At 40.4% G+C, this 27,500-nt stretch overlaps 1 protein-coding gene across 1 annotated transcript in view; it reads left to right on the top strand.

Moving 5' to 3' along the window:
- Window positions 1–27,500, top strand: part of galnt18b (UDP-N-acetyl-alpha-D-galactosamine:polypeptide N-acetylgalactosaminyltransferase 18b) — a 121,381-nt gene that overhangs the window by 39,501 nt on the left and 54,380 nt on the right. The gene's annotated exons all lie outside the window — the stretch shown is intronic.

Genomic DNA, 27,500 nt, shown 5'->3' with positions numbered 1-27,500 from the left:
CCTACAGCCTGCACAATATTACTGAGCAAACCTTCATTACAGTTTCACTCTGACACAAAATGCCATCTCTCAGCGTGCCGAGTTCTAAGAGCGTAGACTCATGCGACCCGCTTCAGCTTCTGCCTGCGTTAGTTTTCCATTCAGAATCGTTTCTGAGATACGAACAATTTTGTTCCTGATTCAGAGGTGGAGAAAAACGACAAAAATATACCTCCGTACTTAACACGGGTGTACTTAACACATATATATAGATTTCAGTCGATCGAACGACGTATAGATTTATAAACAAATTGTACTTGTTATAGAGTCACATGTGGTTAGGGTGTTGGACTAATAATCAGAAGGTTATGAGTTCAAATCCCCAGGTCAACCATATTTATCTGCTTTTTTTATTTCATTCATAAAATGAGATAGGTTTTAATTTAAGGTGCTCTAGATAAGGGTGTCTGCAAAATGCATGCATATGTTTTGGCATCCCTGGTTGCATGACATTTTATTAATTAATTAATTAATTAATTGATTGATTGATTTTTTTAAAACAAATAAACCCAATGACTGCAAGTTTTCATAAAAACTGTAGAATGTCTTGTTAAGGACTTGTTACTCAGATCCTGGACTGTCATTAGGAATATAACAGTTTCAGAGCGAAAACACATTCAAATCTTGTGCTAACACTCAGGAAATGTGACCTCAGGATCTGAGGATCGAAAAATCAAGAGTTTAAGCTTTGCTCGTTAGGGATGAATATAAAATGTTTTACCATTTAAATCCTGAATTTATAGATTCCTGAAACGCTAATTTGTGACATTCTCTGTATTCTCTGTTGCATGCAATTCGATATCTAGATAAACCAGAGGAAATGTTTTCTGTGGCCCGGGTTAGAGTTATGGTTAGAGTTAGGGTTAGAGCTAGGGTTAGGGTTACAGTTAGTGTTAGAGTTAGGGTTACAATTAGGGTTAGAGTTAGGGTTACAATTAGAGCTAGGGTTAGAGCTAGGGTTAGGTTTAGAGTTGGGGTTCGGGTTAGGGTTAGGGTTAGGGTTGGGGTTGGGGTTAGGGTTATGCTCAGGGTTAGGTTAGAGTTAGGGTTTTGCTCAGGGTTAGGTTAGAGTTAGGGTTACAGTTAGGATTAGGGTTAGAGTTAGGGTTACAGTTTGGGTTAGGGTTAGAGTTAGGGTTACAGTTTGGGTTAGGGTTACAGTTTGGGTTAGGTTATAGTTAGGGTTACAGTTATGGTTAGAGTTAGGGTTACGGTTAGGGTTAGGTTAGAGTTAGGGTTACAGTTATGATTAGGGTTAGAGTTAGGGTTACAGTTATGATTAGGGTTAGGGTTACAGTTATGATTAGGGTTAGAGTTAGGGTTACAGTTATGATTAGGGTTAGAGTTAGGGTTACAGTTATGGTTAGAGTTAGGGTTACAGTTTGGGTTAGGTTATAGTTAGGGTTACAGTTATGGTTAGAGTTAGGGTTACGGTTAGGGTTAGGTTAGAGTTAGGGTTACAGTTATGATTAGGGTTAGAGTTAGGGTTACAGTTATGATTAGGGTTAGGGTTACAGTTATGATTAGGGTTAGAGTTAGGGTTACAGTTATGATTAGGGTTAGAGTTAGGGTTACAGTTATGGTTAGAGTTAGGGTTACGGTTAGGGTTAGGTTAGAGTTAGGGTTGCAATTAGGGTTAGGGTTAGAGTTAGAGTTAGGGTTACAATTATAGTTAGGGTTACAGTTAGTGTTAGGGTTAGAGTTAGGGTTAGGGTTAGAGTTAGGGTTATGCTCAGGGTTAGAGTTAGGGTTATGCTCAGGCTTAGGTTAGAGTTAGGGTTACAGTTAGGATTAGGGTTAGAGTTAGGGTTACAGTTTGGGTTAGGGTTAGAGTTAGGGTTACAGTTTGGGTTAGGGTTACAGTTTGGGTTAGGTTATAGTTAGGGTTACAGTTATGGTTAGAGTTAGGGTTATGGTTAGGGTTAGGTTAGAGTTAGGGTTACAGTTATGATTAGGGTTAGGGTTACAGTTATGATTAGGGTTAGAGTTAGGGTTACAGTTATGATTAGGGTTAGGGTTACAGTTATGATTAGGGTTAGAGTTAGGGTTAGAGTTATGGTTAGGGTTAGAGTTAGGGTTAGGGTTGAGTTATGATTAGGGTTACAGTTAGGATTAAGTTAGGGTTAGGGTTATGCTCAGGGTTAGGTTACAGTTAGGGTTAGGGTTACAGTTAGAGTTAGGGCTTTATGGTTAAAATTTGGAGTGGGTTAGGGTTTTAGGGTTAGAATTAGGAGAGAGTTAGAGTTAGGGTTACAGTTAGGGTTAGCGTTAGGGTTAAGTAAACGTTGAAAGAATAACACCAAATGCATCACGAAAGTAACACGTAACAAATGTAGAAAGCGAGGCGCTAGAACTCGAGCCGTGTTTTTTTTAGATGTGCTTCATCGATTGAGAAATGTTTAGCAGGAGGCTTTTGGAGAGCCGCAGCCCACGGCGGTCAGAAGCGCCTCAGAGCCGGGGGTTCGTGTGGAGTTTGTGTTTCAGTACGCGGCCCACACTCGGCCCTCTCTCTGACTTTACCTGCGTGGGGCATCAGAGATTTACTGCGCCGTTCAGTACACAGAGCCACGGGGTAAAAATAGACTCGATGATGGTGATGATGCAGAGACGCAGAGAGCCGGAGGTCACATCCACTCACTTCTACACCAAGAGCTCGTATCTGCATTAAAACATCTTATATAAGTGTAGATACATGCAGTAGTGTGTGTGTGTGTGTGTATATATGTATGTGTGTGTTTATTTGTGTGTGTGTGCATATGTGCACGTGTCAATGTGGTTTGTGTGTATGTTTGTGTATGTGTGTATTTCAATGTGTGTGTGTGTGTCAACATGTGTGTGTATGTGTATGTATGTGTGTGTCGGCATGTGTGTGTGTTTATTTATTTGTGTGGGGGTGTGTGAGTAGGAATATGTGTGTGTGTCAATATGTGTGTGTGAGTGTGTGTGTCAAGATGCGTGTGTTTGTGCATGAGTGTGTGTGTGTCAACGTGTGTGTGTTTGTGTGTGTGTGTGTCAATGTGTGTGTGCATGAGTGTGTGTGTCAATGTGTGTGGTGTGTGTATGAGTGTACAGTATGTGCGTGTGTCAACGTGTGTGTGTATGAGTGTGTGTGTCAACGTGTGTGTGTTTGAGTGTGTGTGCGTGTGTGTGTAATAATAATTCAATAATACACAGTCATTGTGTGTAAATGACAATGACAGAAGGCCAGAGAATAAATGTGTGATATTAGTGATGCTCTACACAACCACACGCTCTGACGTGTACCATAGCACACACACTGTACTCCGACACGTCTCGCTGTGTTTAATGTGACAGGTTCCGTCTTCAGCTCAGCTCCTCTAACAGTGGCTTTTAGATCTAAAGCCAAAACACAGATTCCTCCTTTAAATATTGTTTCTTTTTCTTACATTTACGCCGTTTATGCAAACACTCGGATGAGAAGCAGCGCTCTGTGAACCCACGGCAAACAGAACCAGACCTCACCTCTCTCTCTCTCTCTCTCGTATTACTTATTCTCTCTCTCTCTCTCTCTCTCTCTCTCTCTCTCTCTCTCTCTCGTATTACTTATTCTCTCTCTCTCTCTCTCTCTCTCTCTCTCTCTCGTATTACTTATTTTCTCTCTCTCTCTCTCTCTCTCTCTCTCGTATTACTTATTCTCTCTCTCTCTCTCTCACACACACTCTCTCTCTCTCTCTCTCTCTCACACACACTCTCTCTCTCTCTCTCTCTCTCGTATTACTTACTCTCTCTCTCTCTCTCTCTCACTCTCTCTCTCGTATTACTTACTCTCTCTCTCTCTCTCATATTACTTATTCTCTCTCTCTCTCGTATTACTTATTCTCTCTCTCTCTCTCTCTCTCTCTCTCGTATTACTTATTCTCTCTCTCTTTCTCTCTCGTATTACTTATTCTTTCTCTCTCTCTCTCTCTCTCTCTCTCTCTCTCTCTCTTATTACTTATTCTCTCTCTCTCTCTCTCTCTCTCTCTCTCTCGTATTACTTATTCTCTCTCTCTCTCTCTCACACACACTCTCTCTCTCTCTCTCTCACACACACTCTCTCTCTCTCTCTCTCGTATTACTTACTCTCTCTCTCTCTCTCTCTCACTCTCTCTCTCTCTCATATTACTTATTCTCTCTCTCTCTCGTATTACTTATTCTCTCTCTCTCTCTCTCTCTCTCTCTCTCTCTCTCTCTCTCGTATTACTTATTCTCTCTCTCTTTCTCTCTCGTATTACTTATTCTTTCTCTCTCTCTCTCTCTCTCTCTCATATTACTTATTCTCTCTCTCTTGCGTATTACTTATTCTCTCTCTCTCTCTCTCTCTCTCTCTGTATCTCTTTATTTCTCTCTCTCTCTCTCTCTCTCTCTCTCTCTCTCTCTCTCTCTCTTTCTTTCTTTCTCTCTCTGTCTCTGTAACTCTGTCCCATCCTGCTGCTCCTCCTCTCTCTTCCTCTCCATCGGTCACGTTTACTTGAGATTTCTTTATTTGTGTTGCCTTATAGGCTTTTCCTCCAAATCCTGTCTCGCACAACCTGCAGTCTTAAGCGATCATCCGGCGATTCTTCATGCTGAGACTCGCACAAAGAGCTGAGCGTTGAACAAGGAGCACAACATCCCGAAGATTTGAATTCAGCATCTGTTTAGTAATGGAATAGAAATGAAATAGAAATGAAACAGAAACGGAATAGAAATGAAACAGAAATGGAATAGAAATTAAACAGAAATTGCTCTAGAACGTTTGAAGAAGTGTTCACGTGGATTCAGTTTTTCTCTGTGACCTAAATCTGGTAGTAAGATGTCTTCCCGTCTGTTCATTCCACCTCAGTCCAAGTGTTCCTGGGACAGACTCGATGAGATTTGATAATTGATTATTTGGGAAAAAAATAAAATAAAAAAAACTTTCTGATTCTAAGACAAATAAACAAAACTTTTAAGAATTTAACCTCAAAAACAAAATCACAAGCGTCAAAAAGAGTCATAAACAGGACTTTAAACTGTACAATAGAATCAAATAAAAATAGAAAATACAATGGAATTAGCTACAGATCAGAGAATAAAAATCGACAAATCGTTAGGAAAAAAAAATCGTGAATACGATTGCGATCACAAAATAAATAAATAATAAATAAATAAATAAATAAATAAATAAATAAATTCCCCATTAGCTAACTGTTCACTTTACAGTTCTGGTTTGTCAGGATCCTCAACCCAATCTTATTCCCCCACGGTTTCTCCTCTAAACAAAATTAAAAATCCATATTTTATTTCTTCGGTTATCCGACGGTGAAGGAGACGACCGAGCTGGAGCGTAAGCCGTTATTTATATGGTAAACAGTCAGGAGCCTTGATTTAGGGCTGTGATTAAATTGTGACTGGATTTTGGCAACATCAGGACTGAGTATACAAACCCCTCAGAAAAAAAAGCATTTGCCTTCCCGAAAGTGATGACACTATTTTTTTTCTCTCTCGGCGTATGACAGAAAGGGATTATGGGTAATACGTGATCGTCTCAGAGACACTTGACTTTTTTGGAGCCATGATAGTCAGGAGAAAAACGTGTTCTGCCTTCTTCTGCATACACAGACCCACAGACTCATACGATTGGCTAGTGCCAGAGGTGGGAGTAAGTCACACATGTGCAAATCACAAGTCACGAATGTCAAGTCAAAGTCAAGTCGAGTCTTTTTTTAATATTTGTCAAGCAAGTCTCAAGCGACTTAAGTCTGACTCGAGTCAAGTCGAGTCCCGCATCTTTGAATCTTTTAACTCAATTCCGAGTCAAGTCTCAAGTCACGAATGTCAAGTCAAAGTCAAGTCGAGTCTTTTTTTAATATTTGTCAAGCAAGTCTCAAGTCTCAAATTTGCGACTTAAGTCTGACTCGAGTCAAGTCGAGTCCCGCATCTTTGAATCTTTTAACTCAATTCCGAGTCAAGTCTCAAGTCACGAATGTCAAGTCAAAGTCAAGTCGAGTCTTTTTTTAATATTTGTCAAGCAAGTCTCAAGTCTCAAATATGCGACTTAAGTCTGCCTCGAGTCAAGTCGAGTCCCGCATCTTTGAATCTTTTAACCCAAGTCCGAGTCAAGTCTCAAGTCACGAATGTCAAGTCAAAGTCAAGTCGAGTCTTTTTTTAATATTTGTCAAGCAAGTCTCAAGTCTCAAATTTGCGACTTAAGTCTGCCTCGAGTCAAGTCGAGTCCCGCATCTTTGAATCTTTTAACTCAATTCCGAGTCAAGTCTCAAGTCACGAATGTCAAGTCAAAGTCAAGTCGAGTCTTTTTTTAATATTTGTCAAGCAAGTCTCAAGTCTCAAATATGCGACTTAAGTCTGCCTCGAGTCAAGTCGAGTCCCCCATCTTTGAATCTTTTAACTCAAGTTCGAGTCAAGTCAAGTCAAGTCAAGTCACCTTTATTGTCACATCACCACGGCACATGTGCCACGGTGAGTGAAATTCTTGGGAGCGAGCTCCAGAGCTGCAGAACCATTTACATACAATAGTAAGAAACAGAAATTAGAACAATTTACAAACAGGTTGAAACAATGTGCAAAATGCTCAGTACCATTGAAATGTGCAAATGCGGAATATGTGGAAATGTGCAATGATGCAATGTGCTGATGTAGAGTCAGTACACACAGTGCACTACCAGACATATATATGTATGTATAAGTATGAATATAAATAATATATAAGTATTATATACATGTAATATATATATATATATATATATATATACATATATATCATGTAAAGTGCAACAGACTGTACAGATACAGAAATTTCCTGTGGTACCGATAGCTTATTGTCCGATAAATTGTTATTTTAAATTAAATGCAGTGTGTGTGTGTAGTCCCGTGTGTACTGATGCAGTACGAATGCAGTGTGCGTGTGTGTGTGTATAGTCCAGTGTTGAACTGTTGAATATTGTGGGAGTATGCTGTATGCTGTGTTAGTTATGGCTGTTAATTAGTCTGATGGCCTGAGGGAAAAAGCTATCCCTCAGTCGACTAGTGCGGGATCGGATGCTGCGGGGACGTCTTCCTGATCCTCACTGATGTTAACACCCAGAAACTTAAAGCTGCTCACACGCTCCACAGGTGTCTTGTTGATGGTGATGGGTCTGTGTTATCTGCTCTATCTCCTGAAATCTACCACCAGCTCCTTGGTCTTGTCAATGTTGTGTGAGAGGTGGTTCTCCTGACACCATTTAGTCAGGGTGCTCACCTCTTCTCTGTAGGCCGTCTCATCGTTGTCGGTGATCAGGCCTATCACCGTTGTATCATCAGCGAATTTGACGATGACGTTGGAGCTGTGTGTGGCTGTACAGTCGTGTGTATACAGGGAATACAGGAGTGGGCTGAGGACACAGCCCTGAGGAGCACCGGTGTTGAGGATCAGCGGGGATGAAGTAATGTTGCCCATTCTCACCACCTGACTTCTGCCTGTCAGGAAGTCCAGAATCCAGCTGCACAGAGATCTGTTTAGTCCGAGTCTGGAGCTTCGCTACAAGTGTGGCAGACACTATAGTGTTAAATGCTGAGCTGTAGTCCACAAACAGCATTCTCACATAGGTGTTCTTACTTTCCAGGTGGGAGAGAGCAGTGTGTAGGGTGAAAGCGATAGTATCGTCTGTGGAACGGTTGCTGTGGTATGCAAACTGTAGCGGATCAAGTGAGGCAGGCAGCACAGAGCAGATGTATTCTCTGATGAGTCTCTCAAAGCACTTACTGAAGATGGGTGTGAGAGCAACTGGCCTCCAGTCATTTAGGCATGTGATTTTATTTTTCTTTGGTATGGGCACGGGGGCACAGTGGCTTAGTGTGTGAGTGAATGAGAGTGTGTATGTGCCCTGCGATGGGTTGGCACTCCATCCAGGGTGTATCCTGCCTCGATACCCGATGACGCCTGAGATAGGCACAGGCTCGAGTCAAGTCATATGACTCGAGCCACTATCTCTGGCTAGTGCCGCTTTGATTGACAGCTGAGAGACAGACAAAGAGAAAGACAGATGGAGGTAGACAGAGAGAGAGACAGGAAGGAAGGTTCTGTCACTATTCTTAAAAATAACGGTTCTATGATAAAGTTTATTTTTCTATACCGAGCCCTTAACATTCATGTAACGTATTTTTTGTAGTTTGAAGGTGCTTTGTAGTGGAATTAAAGTTCTTTCGACTGTAAAAACGGTGAGTTTCTTTTAAAACTGTTTACCGAAAGGTTCTTTTGAGGGACCAAAAACCTGCCGTTCTTTTACGGCATCACCATTCGTTAAACTTCCTGTAGTCTAATGTCAAATAAATTCATTGCACTACATAGAACCTTTTTTTTGGGGGGGTAAAGTTTCTAGCAAGGAAGTTCCAAGGAAGCTCCAGAGCCAGAATAAAGGCAGTTTGATGTTAGGATTCGGACCTGCCTCCTTTCAGAGGTTTTATTCGTGTTCACGTGACACTTCCAGACTGGAACCTCGAGCCTCTCTGTACGATTCCAGAGCAGGGCCGAAAAAAGCCTCGGCACACTGGCAGGAGTCCATTTTATCAAAATGTGGCGCGCTCTTATCCAGTCATAAATATTTCATCAGAGAGACGAGGATCGTGTGCGGTCTTACCTGAAGCGGCAGAGCGCCACCGAAACCCCAGCGCTCGTGTTTGGTCACAGTGCGACACCGATGCAGTGTTTTCATGCTGTTCAGAACAAGCAGCTTCAAGGGCAGGCATGTGGCCCTAATCTGTCGTATGATAAGTAAAGAATAAAAGAATTTGGGGATGCGGTTCGAGGAAGATAATCAACCATCGGGTGGTGAGATGAAGCGGAGTTAGCGTTCGCATGCTGCTTTATTACTTTTTTTTTCACAGAGCTTTCAAACCTTTTAGTTCTTAACGATCCACATTGTACTTTTGGACTTTTTATAGTTAAAGTTTATGTCGTGAAACATCGACGCACTTCTCCATACTGTACACCAGCCTTTCTTGGAGTTTTTCTTTGACTTAATAAGATAAAAAAAAAAAGTTTGCCGTGTTAAAAGTGTTTTTCCAACAAAAATCTCAGTGGCTATGCTAACTTCCTGTATAGCAAATCAAGCTAGAAACTGTAACAACGCACAAAATTAGACATTTATTGTTTTCCTGTTTAAGAATTTGGATTAAAGGTACAGGTTGTTTTAACGCATTAACATTAGAGAAACAATAGATCTTGTCACAAACAATGCTAGCTAGCTTGTTAGCTTGAGAGAACTTGCCATCAAAGTCCTCGATGTACCTCGACTTTAACTGAGATAAACTGAGATAAAATATAGTGCATGTCCCTAATACTATTAAACTATTTTTTTCATCAGTTTAATAGCATTTTCCAAACCGATGCGGCGGCGCTTTAGTCTATTACGCTCTTCTCAGACGTCGTCTCGGATAAGCATTCAAAACTCAGACGTTCATGCTAATGCAGGGTTTCCCTACAGAAAATTTGTTAGTTAAGGTGGTAGGGTTGGGCGGGTGGGCGGGGCCTGGGGGAGCGGGGCTTCTTTGTGAGATAGACCATAGACTCTGTACTACATTTAACAATTATTAAAAACAGGCACGTGCAACCTAGCTAGCAGGTGAAGAACTCAAACAACAAAATCACCAGCTAACATACTTTAAATTTGCAAGAATTATAGACTAATACAATAACAGGCTTAAATAAACCCAACACATACAGTAAGTCCACCTACAGTTCTCACGGACATGCGTTTTATCAACTGGCTAGTTATCCTCCAGACAGTGACGGACCACGTCTTTCTCTCATTTCGGCCGTGTGGTGCGCGCTCCCGCTCGCGGTGTGAAGCGCTTCTGCGCTATTCTCCAAGATGCATTTGACGGCATTTTGTGCAGCGGAATTTTTTTTTTGGACGACCTAGACTATGTAACCTAGTTAAGGTGGTAGGGTTTCCCAGCTTAGATGGGCCGCCTGAACTGCAGAGTGCTAGGGGAAACCCTGCTAATGCTTCGAGATGCCAAGCTAGCACGGATTTCTGCCATGACTCGGCATCGTATAGCCGTATTGCATCCTGGGACATTTCAGCGTCTTTTTGACTTCCTTGGACGTCTTTCCTATTTATAAATATGACATCATTGGTAAATGTTGAGTGACAGACAAATCTGTAATGAGGTTTTTCTTTTTCTTTTGATTTATCACTCATCGCTGCCTTCATGCTGACGTTCCTTGTGGCGTTCCCATGAGCCTGTGCTGTAACCCTGCAGCTTATTACTACCACAGGTGACTTTAGATAAGAAGGAGAAATAAACTCAGATCTTTTCAGCGACAGAAGAAATTCCCAGAAGGTTTAAAAGTGACCTAAAGCACGTGAGATATCTGAGGATGAACTTTCCGTAGCTGCTCCTCCTCAAACTTGTATGTGATGTCTCTTTTTTCCATGTGATTCATTTCTCAGTGAGAAACTCATTTCATCAGTGTGTCGCTGACGAGGTTCGAGTGACCCGTAGCAGATTCCCAGCAGCTCGGAGCCTCGGCTCGTGCATTATTTATGAACGCCGGCGGTGGCTGAAATAACCGTCGCCGTGATGAGAGGCCTCGTTCCTGGTCATGGAGCTCGCGCCTGTTCGGATGATGTGATATATGAGCCGGCGATTCGGCGGATGAAACAGAGCCTGAGCTCTTTGCATAGTTGATCAGTGCAGCGCAGTTTGAAATGGAGATGAATTTATCAGACTCAGATCTTTATTTCATGCGCTTTTTTCTCTCCTCGCACTGTTTCGGGTCTCTGATTAGCTAAGATGAACGATTGTTCGAGGAAGTTGCTGGGAATTATTTCTGTAGAATTATATAAACTTCTTCAAACTGTTTCACCGCTGCTGAAGACTAAAAGCTGATTGGTCAGGCGATGTTGATTGATTTTTTTCTAACGGGAGCGCTGGCTCCTTCTACTATGGTAGGGTTACCATAGCAACAACTCGTTCATAGCGATCTGTACAGCCACAAACAAAGAGGAAAAGGATAACAAAAAAGATTTTTACTGATTTTTACTTTTTTGATTTTCTGATTTTTACTTTCTTGAATTTACTTCAGGATAAATAAAGTATCTATCTATCTATCTATCTATCTATCTATCTATCTATCTATCTATCTATCTGTCTGTCTGTCTGTCTGTCTGTCTATCTAACATATTTAAGATATCTATATGTCTGTCTGTCTGTCTGTCTCTCTATCTAACATATTTATGATATCTATCTATCTATCTATCTATCTATCTATCTATCTATCTATCTATCTATCTATCTGTCTGTCTGTCTGTCTGTTTGTCTCTCTCTGTCTTTCTCTCTATCTCTATCTAACATATTTAAGATATCTATCTATCTATCTATCTATCTATCTATCTATCTATCTATCTATCTATCTATCTGTCCATCTGTCTGTCCATCTGTCTGTCTGTCTGTCTGTCTGTCTGTCTACCTTTATGGAATGAGTCTCCTGTGTCAGTGCTCTGTAGGTGGTTATGAGGAGTTTGTGCTTTTCAGAGGAATGTGAGAAGCTTGTGTTCTTGAGAGGGAAAGAAAAGGAGAAGCGATTTGTTTCCAGCTGCTTTAACGGAATTGAAAGTCGTTGATGGAACGATGTGTGTAGTGCAGCAGTTTTTCTGACCAAAAAAAAACCTTGAAAAATCATTTTCCTGCTATTTTGTTAAAGTTTATTTATAGCCTTTTTTTTGTATAAAAAAAAAATACAAAAAAAAAGAATAAAATAACAGTGATGATTTTTTAAAATGTAAAAATTCTAAATTCTAAAAATGCAACAGCACTGCCCTTTTTTTTTTTACCAAAAAGTTGGAAGTTGTGGCCTAATGGTTAGAGAGTCTGACTCCTAACCCTAAGGTTGTGGGTTCGTGTCTCGGGCCGGCGATACCACGACTGAGGTGCCCTTGAGCAAGGCACCGAACCCTCCCCCTTTACTTTACATTACTGTTTTGCTGACATGTTGTTTGCTTATTAAAATGGTCATACTTTTTTGCTGCCATTTTCTTTATACTTTTTTAAAAAAAGCGTCATTTTTGCTGCTGTTTTGTTGCAATTTTGTTTTATGCTAAAAAAAACAAACAAACAAAAAAACAATCAAAATTTTAAGCCTACGGGTTTCCGTGTTTTTAGCCAAAATCTTTCCCAAATTCTGATTCTCACCTAATTCACAATAAGCATAAGGAAACTCCATAGTAACTTGGGATGGAGATTAGTTTCATCCTATTATGCAAATATTCTGTGACATAGCATTGGAAAATAATCGCTGATAGTGTATTACACTATAGAAAAGAATTCCATCTCGAAAAAATCGTAACCTTTTAAAAAACTCTCGCCGTTTTGCTGCTATTTTGAGAAGTTTTTAAAGAAACAAAACAATTGTGAAAAAAACAGTGTCCGTTTTCTTCCCTTTACAACAGCGTTGCTGTATTGTTCTGGTTATGTTGATGTTTTACAATAAAAGCGTCACTTGTTTACTGTTTACTGTTTTGCTGCTATTTCGTGAACGTTTTAAAGAAACGACTCTACTGCGATCTTTAAAAACGTCTGACAGTTTTGCTGCCATGTTATTATACACACTTGAATACACCCCGTATAACACATCATCTATTTCAGTAATGCCTTTTGTTTCTGCAGGACGTTTAACCGTACGCTTTCATGCGCCGATTTCCATTTTCTTTCCGTCTTAGGTAGAATTTATACGAAGCTCCAGCCCGAGCTGTGTGTCTGATTTAATCCTTCACTATAATCTAATATCTCCCTTTACTAGCGGATAGAAATGGACAGGATACAGACACGCGCTTCTACTGCAGCAAGACTCCAAATACTCCTCTTCCTCTTCCTCCTCCTCCTCCTCCTCCTCTCTCATTCTTGTTCTCTTTTGCTTTTATTATCCTGTAATCCGGCACAATGTGATTATTTCCCACCCTGTAGCAGCTACACATTCATCTGCTACCGCGCAGAAGCGGCGAGCTCTTTATTCACATGCGGTGGGTTTTTTTTGTTGTTTTTTCTTCGATAATAGGTAGGAATGAAGGTTTTAAAAGCCCTCGCTCTCTAAACGGCTTTGGATGTTGTTTTGATCTAATTTGAGCGAGGTGAGCAAAGGCTCTGTTATCAAACGTAATATAAATACAAAAGCTGCAGAGGAAGAGCGGAGAAGAAGAAGCGGACGATCCGGACGGAGATAATTATCTCCAAGCTGAAACTATTTCCAGTTTTTTTTTTCCTGCGCAAATTGAGACAGTCGTCTTTTTTTTTTACGTTCTTTTTTCCCCCTTTTTTCACAACCCAATGAAACGTCTTTTCAGAATAATCGACCCTGAAAGTTCCCAGCATGAACTTTTTCTTTTTTTTTCCTCCTCAGCTCATTAATTTAACAGCGTTGTGTCCACTTCTGGGTATTTAGGCTCGTTGCCATGCGTTGATGCTTATTGGGTCAGTTTTGCTGGCCTCGGCACACATTAAACATGATGGATGAGTGCAGGGTTGCAGGATGTAATAAATTAAACCTACAGGCCCGATTAAGAGCACATCCTCCCCTTCACGCTCATTAGATTAAAAAAAAAAAAAGTTATTGATTACAGTGTGTAGATGGAACAGGTCTGAGAGACTCGGAAGCTGGAGAAGAGACCAACAACTCAAGAAATAAATGTTATCGTATACAAGATCTTATCATCCGATATGTTAGAGTGTGTAATAGAATTTATAGAACGGATTTATGTCATTGTTTCTATACCAAGAAGTTACGTAAAGACTAAAAATAATGTGTATAATCATTAAATATGGGGAACGTTTATGAAAGGAGATTTGTTTGACGTCTATGGAAGGAGTCTTCAGTGCCAACACTTTTTCCAACATGGGAACATCTCCAGGCGTGAATGTTTAAAGTGTTTGAATTTAAAAAATATTTATTTATTTATTTATTTATTTATTTATTTTTCAGTACAAAAAATTTGAAGCTGTCGAACTGTTTATTGCTCGATGTGCTAGCCATAAATGTGAGAACAGGAAATTTTTTTTATGAACAATCTACAACATTAAATTAAACTCTAAACTGATAATAAGGACAATAAACTTTGTTTAAAAAAAATACAATTCAGTTGTTGTTTTTCAAATTTAAGATGTGATTTTATTTACAGTGACTTTGCTTCTTCACACAAGACTGTTTATTTGTTTTTTGTTTTTTTAATTTAAGATTTATTCCTTACTTATTGGCAATATTTGCTGAATTGCGAAAGAATTGTCACTTTTTGTATTCAATATATATTTAACACAAATATACACAGTGTAAATGTACAGAGACTCAGGAACAAGTGTACTGTAGGATACAAATGATCTAAATTCACTGGATTTTCATGAACGCTAAATGTATCGTCTAAACGCTCGTACGAACGATTTACGAATAAATCTGTTTGTGTAAAGCTGTGGGGAAACCACGTGAGTCATATTTCTGCTAACGAAGATTCAACTTACAATTATTCAGTGAGTCACGTGTGCTTCTTGCAAAAAAAAAATAAAAAATTAAAATCTCAGTGAAAAGGTTTTATTAAGGCAAACTTTTTTTTTTTTATTACACATCGCTATTATAAGGCTAATAATGAATGCACATTTATTTTCATTAATTAATTTATTTTTTCCCTTTTAAAAACAGAGGAAAACCGCATGTATTGGCCAGTTAAGCTGCTCAGGTTTAGGTAATCCAGTTAGCGTCAGGATTTTCAGACACTTGGGACTATCTTGAGCGTATCCGTTCCGTGCAGTCCGTCTGAAGTGTTTTTATTTGTTCCTTCATTTCCACAGAATGCAGAAACGCCGCAGGTGAATTCACATTGTGTGTGAACCTAAAGCAAACCGTTCGGCGTCAGTCACAATTCAGGAGAAAGCAAAAGAACGTCACGAAAGCTGATTGTTGTGGATGATGTGCTGGTGCCTGTAAACAAAAATAAAATCTGTTTTAACCTCTTTGTTTTGTTCGAGACACGAATGGCATGAAGGTTACGTTTTGCACTCTTTTTTTTCTAGCTTGGGGAACTCGTGATTTGGTTGCTTTTGGCTTTAATACGGTCTAATTGTAAACTCGGGTAGTAAAATGGTGATGGTGTTTTTACTGCTCATTCCAAAGAACTGAAGAAATCCAGTAAATCATACTTCGAGACTCGAACCCACAATCTTAGGATTACGAGTCAGACTCTCTAACCATTAGGCCACGACTTGCCCATATTCAGTACACTGGAGAAGTAAAAAAACTCCAGTCTTGGTAGTTGTCGTATTGTGGCTAGCTAGTGAAGCACTTTAATAGAGAGTTGGAATACTTCACAAGTTCTTTATCATTATATTATAACAAAGTGTTAAATGTAGAACATCGAGTTTGTGGCTTCAGCAAAGAGACAATTGTCCAAAGTGTCGACTGTTCTTACAGTAAAGCATGGTGGTGGGAGCATCATGCTTAGAGTTGCCCTTTACCTCTTTGTCGCACCCCTTTTTACCCTGGTCTCTCGATACACTTACCTGTGAGATGATTGCATGTTGTTCTAGCAGAAAAGTAACTCTGATTATGAGTATGGAGAATATTATTATACTACCTCTACAATGAAGCATGGTGTTGGGTGCAACATGTTTGGAGCCTCTTTGTCGCCTCTCCGATGAATTTCATTTTTACCCTTGCCACTCCATACATTTAACTGTGAGGTGACTTAATGTGGTGCTGGCAGAAGAGTAACTGTGGCTATGAGTATGAATAATATTATTATACTATTTCCTCAGTAAAGTATGGTGGTGGGGGCATTGTGCTTAGAGTTGCCCTTTACCTCTTCATTGCTTCTCTGACTAATCCCCCTTTTACCCAGTCACTTTGATATATTTAACCATAAGTTGACGGCATGTTGTCCGAGCAGAAATGTTATTCTGACTTGGATGAGTATGGAGAATATTATTGTGCTATTTTACGTTCTGCCTGTGCCTCGGGGGTTTCCTCCGGGTACTCCGGTTTCCTCCCCCGGTCCAAAGACATGCATGGTAGGTTGATTGGCATCTCTGGAAAATTGTCCGTAGTGTGTGAGTGTGTGAGTGAATGAGAGTGTGTGTGTGCCCTGTGATGGGTTGGCACTCCGTCCAGGGTGTATCCTGCCTCGATGCCCCAATGACGCCTGAGATAGGCACAGGCTCCCCGTGACCCGTGAGCCGAACCCGAGAAGTTCGGCTAAGCGGTAGAAAATGAATGAATGAATGATGCTATTTTTGCAGTAAAGCATGGTGGTGGGAGCATTGTTTATTAGAGGCCAGTGAGAGGCCTCTTTCTTGCCATTCTGACTAATCCCTCTTTTTACAGTCACCCTTTGCCTCTTTGCTGTTTCTGTGATTAATACCCGTTTAATCCAGTCACTCGATATATTTAACCAGGACATGAATGCATGTTGTGCTGCTGTAGCAGAAGAGTAGCAGTTTTTTTTAAAAAAGAGGTAAATACTTATGGAAGCCACTAATACTGCCTGAAAACACTATTCCCACAGTGAAGCATGGTGGCGGTGGCACAACTTTGAGACATATCGTTAGCCTCTTTGTTGTTTTGGAGGGCTGATTAAACCCCTCTTTAGCAGGTTGTTGATTTTGTTTATGACATCATAATTGTGACAGAATTATGCTGCAGTTTATTGCGTTCATCTACAACTATCACCTATCACTACTAAACTACTATTACTATTTACTACTATACAATGAGTGGATCGATGTACAGCACTGTGATGCTTAAACATAGCTACATGTAAACCTTTGTCTTTTTCCAGATGTTAAACCTGCCTGTCATCTCGACTACTATGAATATAAAATCAATAACAACAACACAAAATCCGCTTGTCCAGGATCCTGATCTTTCTGCTTCATATCAGCAACTTGAAATGACCACAAGAGCTAAATATAATCACAGCCGTCATCCTTTTCTGGCACTGAAACCGAAAACTTGCATTAGTGCCATTTCCGTTCTCTGGAAAATGTTGTGGCTCAAATCCAGCTGTCCAGGGGCTCCTACTCTTCACCATTCTTTTCTCACATGTATACTAACTGAGAACAATTAGGAAGGTTTGTGTGAGTTTGTACTCTACACTCTATATTTTTTCTCACAACTTACACACTGTAACCCTAAAAGCCCTTATACTGTGTAGCCTATCCTTAAATAGCATTGGCTAACTTACCAACCTGGATTATGGTAACCTTGTGGAACTCTGGTGATGAGGAGGTGACATGACGTGACATAAGGCTAAAGCCCTATTCGGACGGGATTAGTTCTACGTGGGAACGTGGGGGTAAAGTAATTATTACCAGAGCTTCTCTGTGCTTTTAGTCCCGTCCGAATGTGCCATCTCGGTAATCATTATGGACAATGTCAGTAAAGATTACGGCGACTTTTACCTTCTGTAAAAAGGTCCGGAAAAATTACCTCAGGTATTACTAATCCTGTCCGAATAGACCTGCTGTAAATATGTACGGTAAAATTCCGTCATTTCCTGTTTAAAAGTAGTTTTTGGCGCATTTTGCAAGCATGGAGGCGCTTGAAACAGGAAGCAACGTCATACGCACATGACGGCAAGGAGGTTACTGTGGTGCGTAAAGCGAGTTACCCCTCCCACTTCTGCTAGTTTTACTGAGATGTCTTGTCCCAGGGAGCAGTTGGGGGGGTTCGGTGCCTTGCTCAATGGCACCTCAGTCGTGGAATTGCTTGCCCGAGAATCAGACCCACAACCTTAGGGTTAGGAGTCAAACTCTCTAACCATTAGGCCATTGTTTGTCTTTGCAGCTCTGGAGGTGGAATTTGAAGAATTTGAGCTGCCCTGTACCACAGCCAAAGTTTCTCAAAAGATTATTTGTTCTTGACCAATGTTTCATTGCCAGATACAACACTAAGGAACGCTGGTTCTGAGAAATACCAAGATATGGCGGATGGTTCAGCCTCTGACTTGTCAAAAAGTTCCATAACCCCTGGTGACTTGTAATTCTATTTTAATTCTGTAGGTTTGAACATTTTGTCACGTTCTTTGCTCCTGAGAAACATCTATTATCTATATTAATCAAAACAACCCATCTACTAATTAGTACTATGCCAACTTTTCCACAGAAATAAAGCTAGGAGCTATTTATAGTGCATTGTTTCTAGCGTTTTGCATCACAGAATTCAAACCTGACAGCGAGGCTTCTTGGCTCTGACTGTGGATTGTTTATGAAATTTTTGGCCACTTCCTTCAGGAAACACTGCTGCCAGGAAAGGGTGTACGTGGTCCTCGGGGATGTTTACCTAAGTGGTACAGTATGTGTCAAATTGACTTCCATAAGAACGTCTGGACCAGCAGAACATCAGCTGCCACACCCTCTACCTGTTGGGTTATCTTCTTCCTGCAGTGTATCCTGGTATCATCACTTCTTCCATTTCTCTAAGGTCCGGGTTCATTGCTTTAAGGTCCAAGGTCCAGACCGTTGCTACTGAGCAGTTTACGCTGTACTCTACCTGTCATTACCATTTTCTATGGCTTGTTCCACAGTAGCTCTTCTGTCTCCTGGGACCAGACAGGAAAGCTGTCATTGCCCTCATGCTTTAATGAACCAACTCACTGTTGCCTGGCTCCTGACTGCTGGATTGACCTGAAGAACCCCAAAGCCTTGTCTCTTGTATAGCATATATAACAATAGACATTGTCTCAAACAGGGCCGGTTCTAGGATTTCATCTTTAGGGGGTTTTAGCTCTCAGTGAGAATTAAAAACAAGAAGAGTTTTATATAATATATTATATGACTAACATAGTAAGCCAAAAGTTACGGTATTATTTAAAATGGCAAAAGTGCACACCAAAATTTTATGCATGATGTAATGATGCCAGTCTTGAATCAAATCAGTTCATGTATGTGTGCATTCTCTACTAACAGCGTGTCCAATGAATGCAGTCATTAATAAACAAATATTCACAAGACAAAGACCAAATCAATAAATGTTATTTTTATTGTTTTTTTGATTGTTTGCATTAATATTTTGTTTGTGCTACAACTCTGGTAATAAGAATAGTGACATTTCACTGCTTTTGGTTGCCGTCTTAGCGGTTTTCCGCCGATTAACGTTATAGATAAACGCCTCCAGTTCTGACTGACTCTGTGCTTCTCCGTTCAAATAAAGCAGACAGCCGAAGACGCACTTTTGAAAGACTACAACGCACGCGCGTAAAAGCCAAGTAAAAAGAAATCGCTCTTGGATCAAACTAATAAATTATTTTCTTTCCCATCGATGGCACGTCCTGCATTTTAACGTAATTTTTATTATTTATGAAAGTAAAAAAATTATATTTATAGTTTTAGGGTGGCTGAGATCACAGACAGGGGGCTTGAGCCACCCTAAAGAAGGCCTAGAACCGCCGCTGGTCTCAAAGCAGCTTTATAGAAGCATAGAAGCTGAATAAAAATCGAAAAACTATTTATCTATTTATTGCAAATGATCGAGCCTGAGGCGACGGTGGCAAGTAAAAACTCTCTGAGATGATATGAGGAAGAAACCTTTCTAAAACAGTTTGTTGTTAAGTGTAATTGTGCAACAAGGACCTCCTGAGGAACTAACAGATCAGTTTCTGAGTTCATTACAGACTCAAATGTTTACTGATGAAGACCCGAACACAAACCCCACACGACAGCAGTTCAAAGACGGTGTAATCGTCTCCGAGTGGTTCTATCCTCATTAATCCTACAGGTCACAAGGCGTCCATGCAGATCTCTCCCGGGGTGTCAAGATGGCAGGATCGGGCCGGTCTGTAAAGAAGAAGCGTTCACACTGGGAGCTTGTGATCATTTGGCCCTTGTTAAAGTTTGCTCAAGTCTTCACGCTTGCTCATTTCCCCTTCATTCCACATTACCATTATGAGAACCAACACATGCACTGCTGTTACAATATTCATTCATTCATTCATTTTCTACCGTTTATCTGAACTACCTCGGGTCACGGGGAGCCTGTGCCTATCTCAGGTGTAGAGTTTTGTGGAGTTTAGAGCTCTCCCTGTGTCTGTATTGGTTTCTAGCATTTTCTCAGTTTTTCTCGAACAGTTTAAAAATATCCCGGTAGGTAGGCTCACTGGTTACGCTAATTTACCCCTTAGGTGTGAAGGAGTATGTAAATAAGTGTGTGAACGAGGTTCTGCAACTGGCTGGCGTCCAACCTGGGGTGAATCTTCTCACCCTGTGTTTATAGGATATTCTGTAGAACCAACGCCACCCTGAAAAACAAGCGCTTATCGAAGCCGAACGATTACGAATTATATCCCTCGAGTGATGTTTCCTGCTCGTGATTTGACCGATGCTGTGGATTACGACCACGTGTAGTAGATTAGTCTAAATATAGAACACGCGGTAGTCATGCAGCTCCAGATCCTCTAGTATAAAATCAGGAGAACGAGCTCTCTGACTGCTGCCTGTCGAAGAAAATTCACAGGTCAAACTACAGTATTAGAAAAAAAGATAGACGTGAGTGACAGACTTTCCACTCGTTGTCCCATTATGGTGAGAGACAGACGGACTTTTCACTCCTCGTCCCATTATGGTGAGAGACAGACGGACTTTTCACTCCTCGTCCCATTATGGTGAGAGACAGACGGACTTTTCACTCCTCGTCCCATTATGGTGAGAGACAGACTGACTTTCCACTCGTTGTCCCATTATGATTTTGTTTTTACAATTTTTGCTTTGCTCACGCTATTAATACGATCATGTGGGAGGTGATTTTGCAGCACACGAGGACATTTGGATCGTTCCCGGCCGCTCTGTCTTTCTGCCCGTCGAAAACTGGCACAGATTTGGAAACTCCCACACGGCAAACGTACATCTTCCTGAACACCCCCATTTCTCTGACACACACACACACACACACACACACACACACACACACACACACACACACACACACACACACACACCCAGAGACCCTGCTGTGGAGCTGCTAGTGCTTTCTGAATAAATATCAGCACAGTGCTAACAGTAAGAGAAACACACACACACACACACACACACACACACACACACGGTCTGGAATTTTCTCAGCTTGTCTCCAGGCTCCACAGAGGATTATATGGATATGGACTAAATATCGAACAGTTTACAAGCGGCCGTTCCCAGACAGAAAGAGTAAAGAATAAAAAATTCTTAATGGACTTTTCTGTTTGCACACGGGACACATTAGAAAGGGCAAAAGTGACATTTGAAAATATCAGTATTATGGACAATTGCACTATATAAAGCTTGACACTTTAATATAATCACGTCCCGTTTAGCTCTCTGCGGTTTTCCGGCCGTTGCTTCGTTTGAAGCCGTGCTGGAGTGAGAATGAAAACTGTGTGTGATGAATAAGAGACCAGGATAATTGACACTAAAAGCATTTGAAAAACATTTCAAACCCCAGGCTTTTATACACTTACAGAGGTTCCTGTGTACTGTGGAAACAAATCTAAAGTTCCCGAAATGTTCCTGCGGTAGAAACATGACTAGATTTCCTGTAAAGGTTCCTGTGGTGGACAAAAGTTCCTGAAAAAAAAGGTTTCTGTTGTGGAAACATGACTAAAGTGACTGAAAAGGTTTTTGTATCGAGAAAATAAATAAATAAATAAATAAATAAATAAATAAATAAATAAATAAATAAATCAGGTTCTTGTGGTGGAAACAAAACTAAGGTTCCTGAAGATTAAAGTTCCTCTTTAGGGTCCTGTGGCTGATAGATTGAGGTTTATGGAAAGGTTCCTGTTACAGCGTGTGTGTGTGTGTGTGTGTGTGTGTGTGTGTGTGTGTGTGTGTGTGTGTGTTTCCATCAATATTATGAAATGTTGTGATATATAAAGCATGACACGTCAATAAAATTAATTAGATGAAAAAAAAAGAAAAGAAAAAGAAATAAAAATAAAGGAAGAGAAAAAATAGAAAGAGAAAAAGAAATTTTGCAATTTAACATTTAATCAGCTGTCTCCAGTCAGTTTGTGATTAAAATCTCTTTCATACAATTAAATAAAAATTATATTAAATTATATTACCAATTATATCAATTTGTTATTATACTGATATCAAATTACCACACAGCTCTAATGCACATCATCATCCACTTCCTCAGCACCTACTGTGTATGCTTTTACATAATCGTGTGTGTGTGTGTGTGTGTGTGTGTGTGTGTGTGTGTGTGTGTGTGTGTGTGTATGTGTGAGACAAAGAGATGATGAGATTCGGAACCTTTAGGAACTGTATAAATGAAATGAACTGTATGTATGTTTTTGTCCACGCTGCCTCTGCTTTGTGCTTTCCCGGTGTAGTCTCTGGCCGCACCACCTCCCTCATCCCAAAAGGGTAGTGTTCTGTTGTCATGACGACGTTTGTAGAGAAATGTGACCAGTTTTATGTGGTGGCATGGGAGCGGAGGGTGTGAGCTCACTGATCTCTGTGTTAACGGGCTTTTATAGCATTTCTTAAAGCTGAGTGTCGAAACGGCAAGATGGAACTCTGCTGCAGGTGTGACCTTTTCCGCTTTAATGGACACACACACACACACACACACACACACACACACACACACACACACACTCTGCGAATCAGGGATGGTGGTGTGAATCTGATGAATTTTCCTAAAAATTCATTATACTACATCATGACCTTTTAATAATATAGTGTATAATATGGAACAAAAGGCTGTGTCATGCTTCTGTAGGAAAATCATCAACGATGTGATGATACGAGTTATTGGTACCTACAGTGGCCGAGAAGTGCAAAACACATTAACAAATCCGAAAACACATTAACAAATCCGAAAACAAATTAACAAATCCGAAAAACAAAACAACAAATCTGATAACACATTAACAAATCCGAAAACACAACAACAAATCCGAAAACACATTTATAAATCCGAAAACACATTAACAAATCCGAAAACACATTAACAAATCCGAAAACAAATTAACAAATCGAAAACAAAACAACAAATCCAAAAACACATTAACAAATCCGAAAACAAATTAACAAATCGAAAACAAAACAACAAATCCGAAAACAAAACAACAAATCCAAAAACACATTAACAAATCTGAAAACACATTAACAAATCCGAAAACACATTAACAAATCCGAAAACACATTAACAAATCTGAAAACACATTAACAAATCCCAAAAACACAATCACAAATCCGAAAACAAATTAACAAAACCGAAAACACATTAACAAATTCAAAAACATCCGAAAACACATTAACAAATCCGAAAAAACAAATTAACAAATCCGAAAACAAATGAACAAATCCGAAAACACATTGACAAATCCGAAAACAAATTAACAAATCTGAAAACACATTAACAAATCCCGAAAACACAATCACAAATCCGAAAACAAATTAACAAAACCGAAAACACATTGACAAATCCGAAAACAAATTAACAAATCTGAAAACACATTAACAAATCCCGAAAACACATTAACAAATCCGAAAACAAATTAACAAAACCGAAAACACATTAACAAATTCAAAAACATCCGAAAACACATTAACAAATCCGAAAAAACAAATTAACAAATCCGAAAACAAATGAACAAATCCGAAAACACATTAACAAATCCGAAAAAACACATTGACATATCCGAAAACAAATTAACAAATCCGAAAACACAACGACAATTCAGACAACCTGGAAGAGGTTGGTATAGTTTGTGATTGGAACCCTTAGCAATCATTGGACAAGACACCTGTCACTCAAGGTATACATGAAGTTCAATATTCTGCCGCAGGGAAAAGTTGGAATGGATTACTGTGGATTAATTTAGTTATTTTCTTACATTTAAACGGAGAACTTTACACATAAGATTTCATACCTGTATATCGGTAAGTTTCCATTCACAAACGATACCTACCATTTCCGGGTTGTCTGATTTGTCATTGTGTTTTCGGGTTTGTTAATTTGTTTTCAGATTTGTTAATGTGTTTTGCACTTCTCGGCCACCGTAGGTATCCTTCTGACAATAACATTCTCCTTTATTTATTTAGAATTTCATTAAATGTAGTGGAACATCAATTTCCTCACTATTTTGAATTTGACACAAATAAATAAATATCTTGTGATTTTACTGAGAAACTGCTAAATCTAACTGAAACACTGACTGAATCAAAGCCTGAATCACAAACTGAATCTAACTCAATAACAGGGATAATCACAGACTGAATCACAGACTGAATCACAAACTGAATCTAACTCAATAACAGGGATAATCACAGACTGAATCACAGACTGAATCAAAGCCTTATTTTGTTTTAAAATGTATTTATGTAATTGTTAACCTGTATGTATTTTAATGTTTTGTACTTCCCTTTCCCTAAGTGGTTATCCCACTTGTCAGGCCGCCATTGTATAACACACTGAATGTATCTGAATCAAGGCCTGAATTACATGCTGAATCCTACTGAATCACAGAATCACAGACTGAATCTAACTCATTAACAGGGATAATCACAGAGTGAATCACAGACTGAAGATTGAATCTCCCTGAATTACAGACTGAATCTCCCTGAATAAGAGGGATAATCACAGGCTGAATCACAGACTGAGCAGCACTGATTCACAAACTGAATCAAAGCCTAAGTGACACACTGAATGTAACTGAATCGAAGCCTGAATCACATGATGAATCCCACTGAATCACAGACTGAATCTAACTCAATAACAGGGCTAATCACAGACTCAATCACAGACTCAATCTCCCTGAATCACAGACTGAAGTCTGAATCACAGACTGAATCACAGATTGAATCACAGACTGAATCACAGACTGAATCTCCCTGAATCACAGACTGAATCTCCCTGAATCACAGACTGAAGACTGAATCACAGACTGAATCACAGATTGAATCACAGACTGAATCACAGAGTGAATCTCCCTGAATCACAGACTGAATCACAGACTGAATCACAGACTGAATCACAGACTGAAGACTGAATCTCCCTGAATCACAGACTGAATCTCCCTGAATCACAGACTGAATCACAGCCTGAAGACTGAATCTCCCTGAATCACAGCCTGAATCACAGACTGGAGACTGAATCTCCCTGAATCTCCCTGAATCACAGCCTGAATCACAGACTGAATCACAGACTGGAGACTGAATCTCCCTGAATCACAGCCTGAATCACAGACTGAATCACAGACTGGAGACTGAATCACAGACTGAATCACAGACTGAATCACAGACTGAATCACAGACTGGAGACTGAATCTCCCTGAATCACAGCCTGAATCACAGACTGAATCACAGCCTGAATCACAGACTGGAGACTGAATCTCCCTGAATCACAGACTGGAGACTGAATCACAGACTGAATCACAGCCTGAATCACAGCCTGAATCACACGACTGAATCACAGCCTGAATCACAGCCTGAATCAAAGCCTGAATCACAGACTGAATCAAAGCCTGAATCACAGCCTGAATCACAGACTGGAGACTGAATCTCCCTGAATCACAGACTGGAGACTGAATCTCCCTGAATCACAGACTGGAGACTGAATCACAGACTGAATCACAGCCTGAATCACACGACTGAATCACAGCCTGAATCACACGACTGAATCACAGCCTGAATCACAGACTTAATCACAGACTGAATCACAGACTGGAGACTGAATCTCCCTGAATTACAGCCTGAATCACAGACTGAATCACAGACTGGAGACTGAATCTCCCTGAATTACAGCCTGAATCACAGCCTGAATCACAGCCTGAATCACAGCCTGAATCACAGACTGAATCACAGCCTGAATCACAGACTGGAGACTGAATCTCCCTGAATCACAGACTGGAGACTGAATCACAGCCTGAATCACAGCCTGAATCACAGCCTGAATCACACGACTGAATCACAGCCTGAATCACAGACTGAATCAAAGCCTGAATCACAGACTGAATCAAAGCCTGAATCACAGCCTGAATCACAGACTGAATCACAGACTGGAGACTGAATCACCCTGAATCACAGACTGGAGACTGAATCTCCCTGAATCACAGACTGGAGACTGAATCACAGCCTGAATCACACGACTGAATCACAGACTGGAGACTGAATCTCCCTGAATCACAGACTGGAGACTGAATCTCCCTGAATCACAGACTGGAGACTGAATCACAGACTGAATCACAGCCTGAATCACACGACTGAATCACAGACTGGAGACTGAATCTCCCTGAATCACAGACTGGAGACTGAATCTCCCTGAATCACAGACTGGAGACTGAATCACAGACTGAATCACAGCCTGAATCACACGACTGAATCACAGCCTGAATCACAGACTGAATCAAAGCCTGAATCACAGCCTGAATCACAGACTGGAGACTGAATCTCCCTGAATCACAGACTGGAGACTGAATCTCCCTGAATCACAGACTGGAGACTGAATCTCCCTGAATCACAGACTGGAGACTGAATCACAGACTGAATCACAGCCTGAATCACACGACTGAATCACAGCCTGAATCACACGACTGAATCACACGACTGAATCACAGCCTGAATCACAGACTGAATCAAAGCCTGAATCAAAGCCTGAATCACAGACTGAATCACAGACTGAATCACAGACTGGAGACTGAATCTCCCTGAATCACAGCCTGAATCACAGCCTGAATCACAGACTGAATCACAGCCTGAATCACAGCCTGAATCACAGACTGAATCACAGCCTGAATCACAGCCTGAATCACAGACTGGAGACTGAATCTCCCTGAATCACAGACTGGAGACTGAATCACAGACTGAATCACAGCCTGAATCACAGCCTGAATCACACGACTGAATCACAGCCTGAATCACAGACTGAATCAAAGCCTGAATCACAGACTGAATCAAAGCCTGAATCACAGCCTGAATCACAGACTGAATCACAGACTGGAGACTGAATCTCCCTGAATCACAGACTGGAGACTGAATCTCCCTGAATCACAGACTGGAGACTGAATCACAGACTGAATCACAGCCTGAATCACACGACTGAATCACAGACTGGAGACTGAATCTCCCTGAATCACAGACTGGAGACTGAATCTCCCTGAATCACAGACTGGAGACTGAATCACAGACTGAATCACAGACTGGAGACTGAATCTCCCTGAATCACACGACTGAATCACAGCCTGAATCACAGACTGAATCAAAGCCTGAATCACAGACTGAATCAAAGCCTGAATCACAGCCTGAATCACAGACTGAATCACAGACTGGAGACTGAATCTCCCTGAATCACAGACTGGAGACTGAATCTCCCTGAATCACAGACTGGAGACTGAATCACAGACTGAATCACAGCCTGAATCACACGACTGAATCACAGACTGGAGACTGAATCACAGACTGAATCACAGCTTGAATCACACGACTGAATCACAGCCTGAATCACAGCCTGAATCACAGATTGAAAAATCATTCTC

The sequence above is a fragment of the Tachysurus fulvidraco genome, chromosome 2 (assembly GCF_022655615.1).
Source record: "Tachysurus fulvidraco isolate hzauxx_2018 chromosome 2, HZAU_PFXX_2.0, whole genome shotgun sequence".
Classification (NCBI taxonomy): domain Eukaryota; kingdom Metazoa; phylum Chordata; class Actinopteri; order Siluriformes; family Bagridae; genus Tachysurus; species Tachysurus fulvidraco.
The sequence above is the reverse complement of the archived record's forward strand: the minus strand, read 5'-3'. Positions and strand labels throughout refer to the sequence as shown.